The 11,644-nt window shown below is 44.9% G+C and overlaps 3 protein-coding genes across 3 annotated transcripts in view; 1 reads left to right on the top strand and 2 right to left on the bottom strand.

Moving 5' to 3' along the window:
- Nucleotides 1–11,644, bottom strand: part of LOC309550239 (uncharacterized protein) — a gene marked incomplete at both ends in the record, with an annotated part of 1,760,330 nt that overhangs the window by 246,855 nt on the left and 1,501,831 nt on the right.
- LOC309548816 (uncharacterized protein) overlaps nucleotides 1–11,644 on the bottom strand; it is a 530,695-nt gene that overhangs the window by 401,123 nt on the left and 117,928 nt on the right. The gene's annotated exons all lie outside the window — the stretch shown is intronic.
- Nucleotides 1–11,644, top strand: part of LOC309548808 (gastrula zinc finger protein XlCGF66.1-like) — a 137,350-nt gene that overhangs the window by 31,079 nt on the left and 94,627 nt on the right. The gene's annotated exons all lie outside the window — the stretch shown is intronic.

The raw sequence follows: 11,644 nt of genomic DNA, 5'->3' as shown, positions 1-11,644 counted from the left end.
TTTCCTACAATGGTCAGTTCCATCTAGTGGCCATAATGTGTTTTTCTGATAGATGTCCATGGCAGCATACGTTCCTTTTTTGTCCTCCTCACTTATAGGACCATCTTTGTATGAATTTTTCCTATCTATTGAACGTATTGGTGGGCGGGTATGGTGCTGGGCAGCTGTGCGGGATGTCAGGAGCTTCCTTTGGTATCCAGAAGTCTTCCAGGATGTCCCGAGTGGTCATTGAGTCCCCAGCTATCAGCGGGGTGGTGTTATGGCACACATATGTAGAGGATCCATGCCTGGAAAGTGGGCCCTGCCATCTGCGGCCATTTGTATTGGTTTGGAACCCAGCTGTTAGTGGGTGGCCATTAAGTGTTAGACACATGAAATTTGTTTCGGTGCGAATACAAATTCCGACAAATTTTTGGTTATTCCTAGATTCGGATATATCCAAATCTCCAAATGAAATTGTAATACATTTTGTTGAAAGCTGTTAAAATTTGTTTCGTTTATTCATTTTCTAACAAATTCCAACTTTTCAGAACGATTTGAATTCGGATCAGTCAAAAAAAACAATCGACCGATGCAAATTCTGTGTGAAGAAATAGCTGGTTGTTAAGCAGCAAGCCGGAAAGCCGCCCGCCCGCATCCTTACCAACCATGACTCATCAGCTGTCAGCGGGCTTCCCCACTGACAGATAATTGGCCCCCAGATCCTGCCCCCCCCCCCCCACACTCTTCATGTGAATGAGCATCGGGAACATATTACCCATACCTATTCACCAAAAAGTGTCAAGAAGTAATAAAAACACACACACAATTTTTGAAAAATCCTTTATTATAAAATAACTACTGCAGGCTCCTCCTCCATTGACATTTCTTACAGGTAAGGGGCGGTAAGTATATCCAAGAGATAAACCTAACCTACAGGTAGGCTGAAACCTACATTATTAAAGATAAGAGAACACTAACTATGAGTCATAAACAAGATGGGCTTTGATCATATACCTAGGTGACCTCTATAGAGAGAGACACCCACATATTATGGGAGTATAAACTCCATCTGGTGTATACCAACCTGCTATCCTCATAAGGTGATTATCCTTCCTCCTTTCTGTGTGAATAGATATAGAATAGAGAATGTAATTACTCCTCACACTACTACACATATATATTTTATCTTGTACCTAGGATCATCAGGACAGATACCTAATATATACAACACATTTTGGTCTGATTTTTTTCCCCCTGTGTCCGCCCCAGGTCAGGCTAATTTGTTGGGGGTTGGAAGGAAGGCCGTGTGCTAGTAAGCCATGTTTGTATTTGATATGATGTACATAAATACAGATTATGTTCTATGTGTATGAAACACCAATATCTAGTCTGTTTATAAGAGAAAACTGTCTGTACATCTTCATAGTCCTGAAGACGCCTTGTGCGAAACGCGTGACCTGTGAACAGAGAAAATATCTATACCTACACGAACCTTATGATATATACCAACTTATCCTTATATATGTATGATGTACATGAGTGAAATTAGTAGGAGACATTGATCTCCTGTGTACGAGCTGAGATCAGTTTGGGGCCAGTTTCCTCATTTTATTGAGATCTGGTTTTAGATAAATCAATAAATGTTATTTTAGGATAAATCCATGCAGTTGTTATCTGTCTCATGCTGTGCCCTTAAAGTCCACACATATGACAGTGGTTCCTTGTGAACATCTATAGTTTCCCATTTTTGTGGGCTAAGAGAAGGGATTTAGTAGGATTCTCCAAATAACTGTTCACAGGTGAGGACAACTCTCTCAATAGAACTGTATCGCAGATCATCTGCAGGACCATAAAGCACCTGTATGGGATGAACAAGTCCCTTTGTAGCTGAAGGAACTCAGTGAACCTTGCCTCTTCAAGACACTAGCCAGTTTCTCCTTTAGCTTGCACCCAGTAACTGACTTCAACACCCAGAGGAGGATCTAACAGCACAAGTCCCAAGGATCCCCTGTGGGGGTCTATACTCGCAAGGCTCTTGGAGCACACACCAGTCTTCCTCAGTAGTACCAGACAGGATCCACAGACATCCTCCCTCAGTCAGCCCTCGTAGGGACCAATGGGGTTGCAACTTCAATGTTTTAGGCCCTCAGGTTGCCCACCCAAAGCTGCCTGGCAGCTTCTGCAAGGGAGAGACAGCAGCATCCTCCCCACTTAGACCTCTCTCCCTAGAGGTAGACTGGACTGGACTACGAGCCCATGTGCTCTTCAGATATAAATACAGGTACCCAGCATGCCTTGGGGCACATCCCCTTCTAATTGGCCAGGGCTGTACAGACATCCATGCTCTCATCTGCCAGGCTTCCATCCACCTGTCCAATAAAATCTATGGCTATTGGATCAGTATGAATCATCAAGAAAGCATGAGCTGTGTCCCTGTTAGGCAGAGAAACCAAAAACTATATCCACTCATTCTAGCACCTACCTAGGAGGGCTCTACATCTGTATGGCAGGGTCTGTTTGATTATTCACCTGCTGGGACGGTGCTCTGACGTGAGAAGCTGCAGTGTCAGTATTCCTTTAGCAGTAATTAACCCCTTACGGGTTTTTCTCAACCAGCAAACAGAAACAACTGTTACACTGTCTTTTTTGACAGCTCTTAGGAGACTTTAGCAGCCGTAGTTTGAATTGCGATTTTTAAAAAAAAAAGAAATTACTACATAGATTGAGTAGCAATTATTTATGGTATAATGTTTTTTTTCCTAACAATATGGAGCTCTCCCTTGTCCCGTGTCTGTTTATCATGGATTTATTTCTTACTGTGACAGGTCTTTGTGCCGCTGCAGCCTAATCCCTCTATGCTGTGGCTGCTCTATGCAGGTTATAGCTGGAGGGGGCAGCATCTTCCTTACTGATACTGTTCCTGGATTGTCAGCCTTTCTGCAGGCCTCATAAAGCTGGTGTATGGGAAGCGGACTCATGGACACTTTCTATTAAGCCTCTGCAGATCTGCATGTACAAGGAGTCTCAACTCTGACCATGTCAAGCTTTTCCCTTGCAGGATCACTCAACTGACCAGTTTAATCCTCTTCAAACAATTCCTAAAAGGAAGATGAGGATGGTCTATAAGCAGGTTTTTGTGCCTCCCTTCCTGCAGAGATACCTGCAATGCAAGTACCGTATTTATCGGGATATGACACGCACAGGCGTATAACACGCACCCTAATTTTAAGGGGGAAGTTTCAGGAAATTTTAAATAAAGAACTGTGAAGCAAAATAAGGGTCAGTTCCCTTCAATGCAGCCTCACCCTTGCAGCCAGATTAGTGCCAATCTGCAGCCTCATAAATGCAGCCAGATCAGTACCTATCACGTACCTGATCAGAGGCAGAGGTGCTGAGAGGGCTTCACTTGTGGCTAAGTGCAAGGCACCCCTGGAGGTGGAGACAGGGAATGCTGTGCCCAAAGGAACAGGGGTCGCCGGCTGTGGCAAGCTCCGGTGTGGAGGTGACTGCTATGGTAGTAGACACGTAGTGCGTGCTGAAATGCAGGTTGCCTTGAAGGTGACTTCAGGAGGTAGCCAGGCGTGCGACAAGAGCGAGGTCAAGGTCAAGCCAAGGGGTCAAACACAGTTCATCAAGCAGTAGAGGAGTCCGAAAGAGCAAGCCAGTGGTCATACACAGGGACAGCAGACTGGAGCAGAGTAGGTAAACAAGCCGGTGGTCGGAGCCAGGAGGAGAGACAAGACAGGTGAGACAAGCCGGGTCGGTAACAGGTAATCCAAGTAAACAGGAACACAGGAAGCAGGAAACAGGAAGCTGAAGATCATCCAGCAACTAATGGCTGGAGCAGGCTGGTTTAAATAGGCCACTGGGTGTCGCTGCACACTGGGTGTGGGCGGAAGATCCAGCTCTCTTGTGGGGAAGTTCCCTGACAGTGCCCCCCCCCCCCCCCTTGGGCCTGCTTCTCAGGATGCTTGTTGAAAAATTCTCTGAGAAGTTTGGGGGCATGAATGTTATTTGCAGGCTCCCATGAACTTTCCTCAGGTGAATACCCTTTCCACTTAATCAGCTATTGGACCTGTCTTCCCCTCTTTCGGCAGTCTAGGATGGCCTCTACCTCATACTCAAATTCCTCACCCACCGAGATGGGAGGTGGAGGTGAATCACCCCTTCCTGAGAAAGGGCCAGAAGAGGTAGACTTGAGCAAGGATATATGGAAAACAGGATGGATCCTGTAGGAATCCGGTAAGGAAAGTTCAAAGGCTACAGTGTTGATTTCCTTCCTGATTTTGAAGGGGCCAATGTACCTTGGACCCAACTTCCGTGATGGGCAGGGTAGTTTGAGGTTTGCCATGGAGAGCCACACTTCATCCCCAACTTTCAAGTCTGGATTCTCCTTTCTCTTCTTGTCAAATGACCTCTTGTAATCTTCCTGCGCTTTACGCATGGTTGCCTGGAGGGTTAGGTAGTTCTCTTGGATAAAGGTTAATCTATCCTGAAGAGCAGGTACCGTTCCTTCTGGTACAGAGGTGGGTAAAAAAGAGGGGTGAAAGCCGTAATTGGCCCAGAATGGGGATTGGTTGGTGGTGGCAGGAATAGAGTTGTTGTAAGCAAACTCTGCGCAGGGCAGTAAGGCCACCCAATTATCCTGTGAGAAGGAAGAAAAACAACAAAGGTATTGTTCCAACGTTTGATTTGTTCTCTCCGTTTGGCCATTGCTCGGGGGGTGATAGGCAGAAGATAGGCAAATCTTGATATCCAAAGACTTGCAGAGGGCCCTCCAGAATCGAGAGGTGAATTGTACCCCCCTGTCCAAGACAATACTGTTTGGTACGCCGTGTAGCCTTACAATCTCCTTGATGAAGATATGTGCTGTGTCCATGGCTGAGGGAGTGCCCACCATAGGCAGGAAGTGTGCCATCTTTGATAAGCGGTCTACCACTACCAGGATAGTGGAAAAACCTTCAGAAGGGGGCAGTTCTACAATAAAGTCCATAGACAACATCCTCCAGGTCTGGTCTGGAACAGGAAGAGGTCTTAGCAAGCCCCAAGTCTGCGTGAGACTTCCTTTACTTCAGGTACAGGTCGTACAAGAACTTACATAGTCTTTACAGTCCTGTCTAAGGTTGGGCCACCAATAGGAACATTGGATCAGTTCTAATGTCTTGCGGACCCCAAAATGGCCTGCCAGCTGGTGGTCGTGGAACGTTTTAAGAACCTGGACTCTGGCTTCCTCGGGTACAAAAATCTTATCCCCGTGCCACAAAAGACCTTCCTGCCTTCTAAGTGTGGGGATTTCGGACTCAGGGCACCGGGCAGAAACCTGTTTCAGGGTGGCCCTTAGATCAGGCTGGATAAGAAGAAAGTTCTGGGGAGACAGAATGGTGCTGGGGGTGGCAGTATTTGGGGTCTCAGGGAACATTTGTGACAGAGCATCCGCTTTACCATTCTTGGATCCTGGGCGATAGGTGAGGTGAAAATTAAACCTTGAGAAAAACAAGGCCCACCTGGCCTGTCGTGGTCTTAAGCATTTGGCAGATCTGAGATACTCCAAGTTCTTATGGTCGGTGAATATCATAATTGGGTGCGCTGCACCCTCCAGGAGATATCTCCACTCCTCCAGAGCGACTTTGATGGCCAGCAGTTCCCGATCCCCAACATCATAGTTCCTTTCTGGCTGAGAGAGCTTTCGGGAGAAGAAAGCCACTGGATGCAATAGTGCTTTAGGGCCCAGACGTTGAGATAGGACAGCCCCTGTGGCAATTTCAGATGCATCAACCTCCAGTACGTAGGGCGGGGTCGGGATGCTGCAGGACAGGGGCAGAAGGGAATAACGCCTTTAATTTATCAAAAGCCTCTTGGGACCACTGGAAGCGGCAGTGTTGGCGGGTTTGCTGGGTAATCGGGACGATAATGTCAGAAAAGTCCTTGATGAACCTCCAATAGAAATTCTCAAACCCTACGAACCTCTGAATGCCCTTTTTGTCCGTGGGAGCTGGCCACTCCAGGATGGCAGATACCTTCTGGGGGGTCCATGGATACTCCATCAATGGAAATGATCAGACCCAAAAATTGTATAGAAGTCTTTTCAAAGGTACACTTCTCTGCTTTTGCATAGAGTCCGTGTACCCTTAGTGTGGACAGCACTTTCTTGACATGGATTCTATGTAGTTCCAGGGTAGGGGAGAAGACAAGAATGTCGTCCAGGTTCACAATCATGAAGTTATCCAGGTATTCTCTAAAGATATTATTCACGAAGTGCTGAAAGGTAGCTGGAGCATTACATAGACCAAAAGGCATAACCAGGTACTCAAAATGCCCAAAACGTGTTCGAAAGGCTGTTTTCCATTCATCGCCCTTGCGAATGCATACTAGGTTGTAGGCACCGCACAAGTCCAATTTAGTAAAGACCCGGGCGGTACGGAACCTCTGAAAGAGCTCAGGAACAAGCGGAAGAGGGTACCGTTTTTTTAATGGTGATTTTATTGAGCTCTCTGTAATCCACACAGGGTCTGAGGGTATGATCTTTCTTTTCTACTAAGAAAATTCCGGCGCCAGCTGGAGAAAATGAGGGGCGGATGAATCCCTTCTTTAGGTTTTCATCAATGTACTGGCACAACACCTCAAGCTCAGTCTCTGAAAGTGGAAAAATTCTTCCAAAGGGAACTTCTGCACCAGGTAATAGCTCGATAGGGCAGTCGTAGGGGTAATGAGGTGGTAGTATATCGGCCTTCTTTTTGTCAAAGACGTCCAGGAGATCATGGTAAACTGGAGGAACGCCCTGGCTGGGGTCGGAGACTGGCTGGATGATACTATCACGTACCTGATCAGAGGCCAAAGTGCTGAGAGGGCTTCCCTTGTGGCTAAGTGCAAGGCACCCCTGGAGGTGGAGATGGGAATGCTGTGCCCAAAAGAACAGGGGTCGCCAGCTGCTGCAAGCTCCAGTGAAGAGGTGACTGCTGTGGTAGTAGACACATAGTGCGTGCTGAAATGCAGGCTGCCTTGAAGGTGACTGCAGGAGGTAGCCAGGCGTGCGACAAGAGCGAGGTCAAGGTCAAGCCAAGGGGTCAAACACAGTTCATCAAGCAGTAGAAGAGTCCGAAAGAGCAAGCCAGGGGTCATACATGGGGACAGCAGACTGGAGCAGAGTAGGTAAACAAGCCGGTGGTCGGAGCCAGGAGGAGAGACAAGACAGGTGAGACAAGCCGGGTCGGTAACAGGTAATCCAAGTAAACAGGAACACAGGAAGCTGAAGATCATCCAGCAACTAATGGCTGGAGCAGGCTGGTTTAAATAGGCCACTGGGTGTCGCTGCATTAGTGTGGGTGGAAGATCCAGCTCTCTTGTGGGAAGTTCCCTGACAGTACCCATCTGCAGCCTCATGAATGCAGCCAGATCAGTGCCCATCTGCAGCCTCATAACTGCAGCCTGATCAGTGCTCATAAATGCAACCAGATTAGTGCCCATCTGCAGCCTCATAAAAGCAGCAAGATCAGTGTCAAGCTGCAGCCTCATAAATGCATCCTGAATAGTGCCCATCTGCAGCCTCGTAAATGCAGCCAGATCAGTGTCAAGCTGCAGCCTTATAATTGCAGCCAGATCCGTGCCCATCTGCAGCCTCATAAATGCAGCCAGATCAGTACCTATCTGCAGCCTCCTCCGTGCCCATCTGCAGCCTCAAATCAGATTACATAGAGCACGGATCTCCTGTTTACTCAGCAGCCTCTTTAATACAAAGTCCTGCCTCCCGGCTCCTATGATAGACAAAACACTGGTCCAATGACAGTCCAGGGTATTGGACTTAGTATTACAAAGGCCGCCGATTACGCAGGAGATCCATGCTCTATGTAATCTGACGGTGCTCGTCCCACCTCCTTTCCTTCCGAGGCAGCCAAATGAAAATGTCGGCGTATAACACGCACCCACTATTTACGCCCGATTTTCAGGGAGAAAAGGTGCGTCTTATACGCCGATAAATACGGTATTTTTAGCACTTCCAAAGGAGAGCATTGCCTTTTTTCCCTATGATGTTTAATCTAGAAGCTCATGCTAGAAGAGTGGTGCAAATTGAACAGAAGGATAGAGCACCAGAATGTCTTAGTGGTCATCACTAGGGATGATCGAACTTTTGAAAAGTTCGGTTCGGCCAGAACATTCGAACTTCCCGAAAGTTTGGCCCGGATTTCAGATCCCCATTGAAATCAATGGGACCCGAACTTCGGTAATCAAAAAACACAATTTTTAAGCCCTAAAACCCAATAAACGCCCCTAAAAAGTTCCCAGGGTTCTGGGTCATGCCCCATTAACTATTAATCACACAAAAAAGTTCTTAAAAATTGTAATTTTTGATAAAAAAAAGCCAATTATTGAAAAAAAAAAAAAAAGAGAGAGATTTTTTGATTTTGACTTTGGATTTAGTATATGGGGGGGGGGGGGTCTAAAAGGTGTGCATGTGAAGTTTCAGCTCTGTAGCATGTCCAGAACCATGAAAAAAAAAAAAGATAATTTTTCAGTAGAACAGGGATGTGGGACCCTCCTTTTACACCTATATGATCTTTTTTTTATGGTTTTGGACATGCTACAGAGCTGAAACTTCACAGGTACACATTTTAGACCCCCCAGACACCAAATCACACAAAAAAAGTTCTTAAAAATTGTCATTTTTGATAAAAAAGCCAATTATTGAAAAAATTTAAAAAAAAAGAGAGATTTTTTGATTTTTACTTTGGATTTCGTATCTGGGGGTCTAAAAAGTGTACATGTGAAGTTTCAGCTCTGTAGCATGTCCAGAACCATAAAAAAAAGATTGTTTGTATTGGAACACTTTCAGCACAGGGGGTTGGCTTCGCTGCTATAACACCTTGCCGGTTTAAAAGCAGGCATTTTTTTGGGTTCTTTGCAGTCAGGAAAAACATCTGAACTTGTGTATAGTGGTACTGTGCACAAGTTCTGATGTTTTGCCTGCCTCCAAAAACCCCCAAAAAATGCCAGCAAAAACACACCTGGGCATTTTTTTTTTTTGACGCTAGTGTTTTTTTTGGCATTTTTTTGTGTTCTTTTGAGGCAGGCAAAACATCTGAACTTGTGTATAGTGGTATATATACACACATACATATATTTATATACACACCTAGACATATATAGGTGTGATAGTAGCAGAAATATATACTTGCGCTAATGAAATCATTTACAGGAATATATTTCTGCTACTATCACACCTATATATGTCTAGGTGTGTATAAACATATAAGTATGTGTGTATATATACCACTATACACAAGTTCAGATGTTTTGCCTGCCTCAAAAGAACCCAAAAAAATGCCAAAAAAAACACTAGCGTCAAAAAAAAATGCCCAGGTGTGTTTTTGCTGGCATTTTTTGGGGGTTTTTGGAGGCAGGCAAAACATCAGAACTTGTGCACAGTACCACTATACACAAGTTCAGATGTTTTTCCTGACTGCAAAGATCCCCAAAAAATGCCTTCTATTAAACCGGCAAGGTGTTACAGCAGCGAAGCCAACCTCCTGTGCTGAAAGTGTTCTAATACAAACAATCTTTTTTTTTATGGTTCTGGACATGCTACAGAGCTGAAACTTCACAGGTACACCTTTTAGACCCCCCAGACACAAAATCACACAAAAAAAGTTTTTAAAAATTGTCATTTTTGATAAAAAAGCCAATTATTGAAAAAATTAAAAAAAAAAAAGAGATTTTTTGATTTTTACTTTGGATTTCGTATCTGGGGGGTCTAAAAAGTGTACATGTGAAGTTTCAGCTCTGTAGCATGTCCAGAACCATAAAAAAAAGATTGTTTGTTTTAGAACACTTTCAGCACAGGAATATGGCTTCGCTGCTGTAACACCTTGCCGGTTTAATAGCAGGCATTTTTTTGTGTTCTTTGCAGTCAGGAAAAACATCTGAACTTGTGTATAGTGGTACTGTGCACAAGTTCAGATGTTTTGCCTGCCTCCAAAACCCCCCAAAAAATGCCAGCAAAAACACACCTGGGCATTTTTTTTTTTTTTGACGCTAGCGTTTTTTTGGCATTTTATTTGGTTCTTTTGAGGCAGGCAAAACATCTGAACTTGTCTATAGTGGTATATATACACACATACTTATATTTTTATACACACCTAGACATATATAGGTGTGATAGTAGCAGAAATATACAGTGGGTACGGAAAGTATTCAGACCCCCTTAAATTTTTCACTCTTTGTTATATTGTAGCCATTTGCTAAAATCATTTAAGTTCATTCTTCTTCCTCATGAATGTACACATAGCACCCCATACTGACAGAAAAACACAGAATTGTTGACATTGTTGCAGATTTATTAAAAAAGAAAAACTGAAATATCACATGGTCCTAAGTATTCAGACCCTTTGCTCAGTATTTAGTAGAAGCCCCCTTTTGATCTAATACAGCCAGGAGTCTTTTTGAGAAAGATGCAACAAGTCTTTCACACCTGGATTTGGGGATCCTCTGCCATTCCTCCTTGCAGATCCTCTCCAGTTCTGTCAGGTTGGATGGTAAACGTTGGTGGACAGCCATTTTTAGGTCTCTCCAGAGATGTTCAATTGGGTTTAAGTCAGGGCTCTGGCTGGGCCATTCAAGAACAGTCACGGAGTTGTTGTGAAGCCACTCCTTCGTTATTTTAGCTGTGTGCTTAGGGTCATTGTCTTGTTGGAAGGTAAACCTTCGGCCCAGTCTGAGGTCCAGAGCACTCTGGAGAAGGTTTTTGGCCAGGATATCCCTGTACTTGGCCGCATTCATCTTTCCCTCGATTGCAACCAGACGTCCTGTCCCTGCAGCTGAAAAACACCTCCACAGCATGATGCTGCCATCACCATGCTTCACTGTTGGGACTGTATTGGACAGGTGATGAGCAGTGCCTGGCTTTCTCCACACATACCGCTTAGAATTAAGGCCAAAAAGTTCTATTTTGGTCTCATCAGACCAGAGAATCTTATTTCTCACCATCTTGGAGTCCTTCAGGTGTTTTTTTAGCAAACTCCATGCGGGCTTTCATGTGTCTTACACTGAGGAGAGGCTTCCGTCGGGCCACTCTGCCATAAAGCCCCGACTGGTGGAGGGCTGCAGTGATGGTTGACTTTCTACAACTTTCTCCCATCTCCTGACTGGATCTCTGGAGCTCAGCCACAGTGATCTTTGGGTTCTTCTTTACCTCTCTCACCAAGGCTCTTCTCCCCCGATAGCTCAGTTTGGCCGGACGGCCAGCTCTAGGAAGGGTTCTGGTCGTCCTAAACGTCTTCCATTTGAGGATTATGGAGGCCACTGTGCTCTTAGGAACCTTAAGTGCAGCAGAAATCTTTTTGTAACCTTGGCCAGATCTGTGCCTTGCCACAATTCTGTCTCTGAGCTCTTCAGGCAGTTCCTTTGACCTCATGATTCTCATTTGCTCTGACATGCATTGTGATCTGGAAGGTCTTATATAGACAGGTGTGTGCCTTTCCTAATCAAGTCCAATCAGTATAATCAAACACAGCTGGACTCAAATGAAGGTGTAGAACCATCTCAAGGATGATCAGAAGAAATGGAAAGCACCTGAGTTAAATATATGAGTGTCACAGCAAAGGGTCTGAATACTTAGGACCATGTGATATTTCAGTTTTTCTTTTTTAATAAATCTGCAACAATGTCAACA

This window comes from Pelophylax lessonae, assembly GCF_965119305.1.
Source record: "Pelophylax lessonae genome assembly, chromosome: 3".
NCBI lineage: Eukaryota > Metazoa > Chordata > Amphibia > Anura > Ranidae > Pelophylax > Pelophylax lessonae.
Note: the sequence above shows the minus strand (reverse complement) of the source record. Positions and strands in the feature narration are given on the sequence as shown.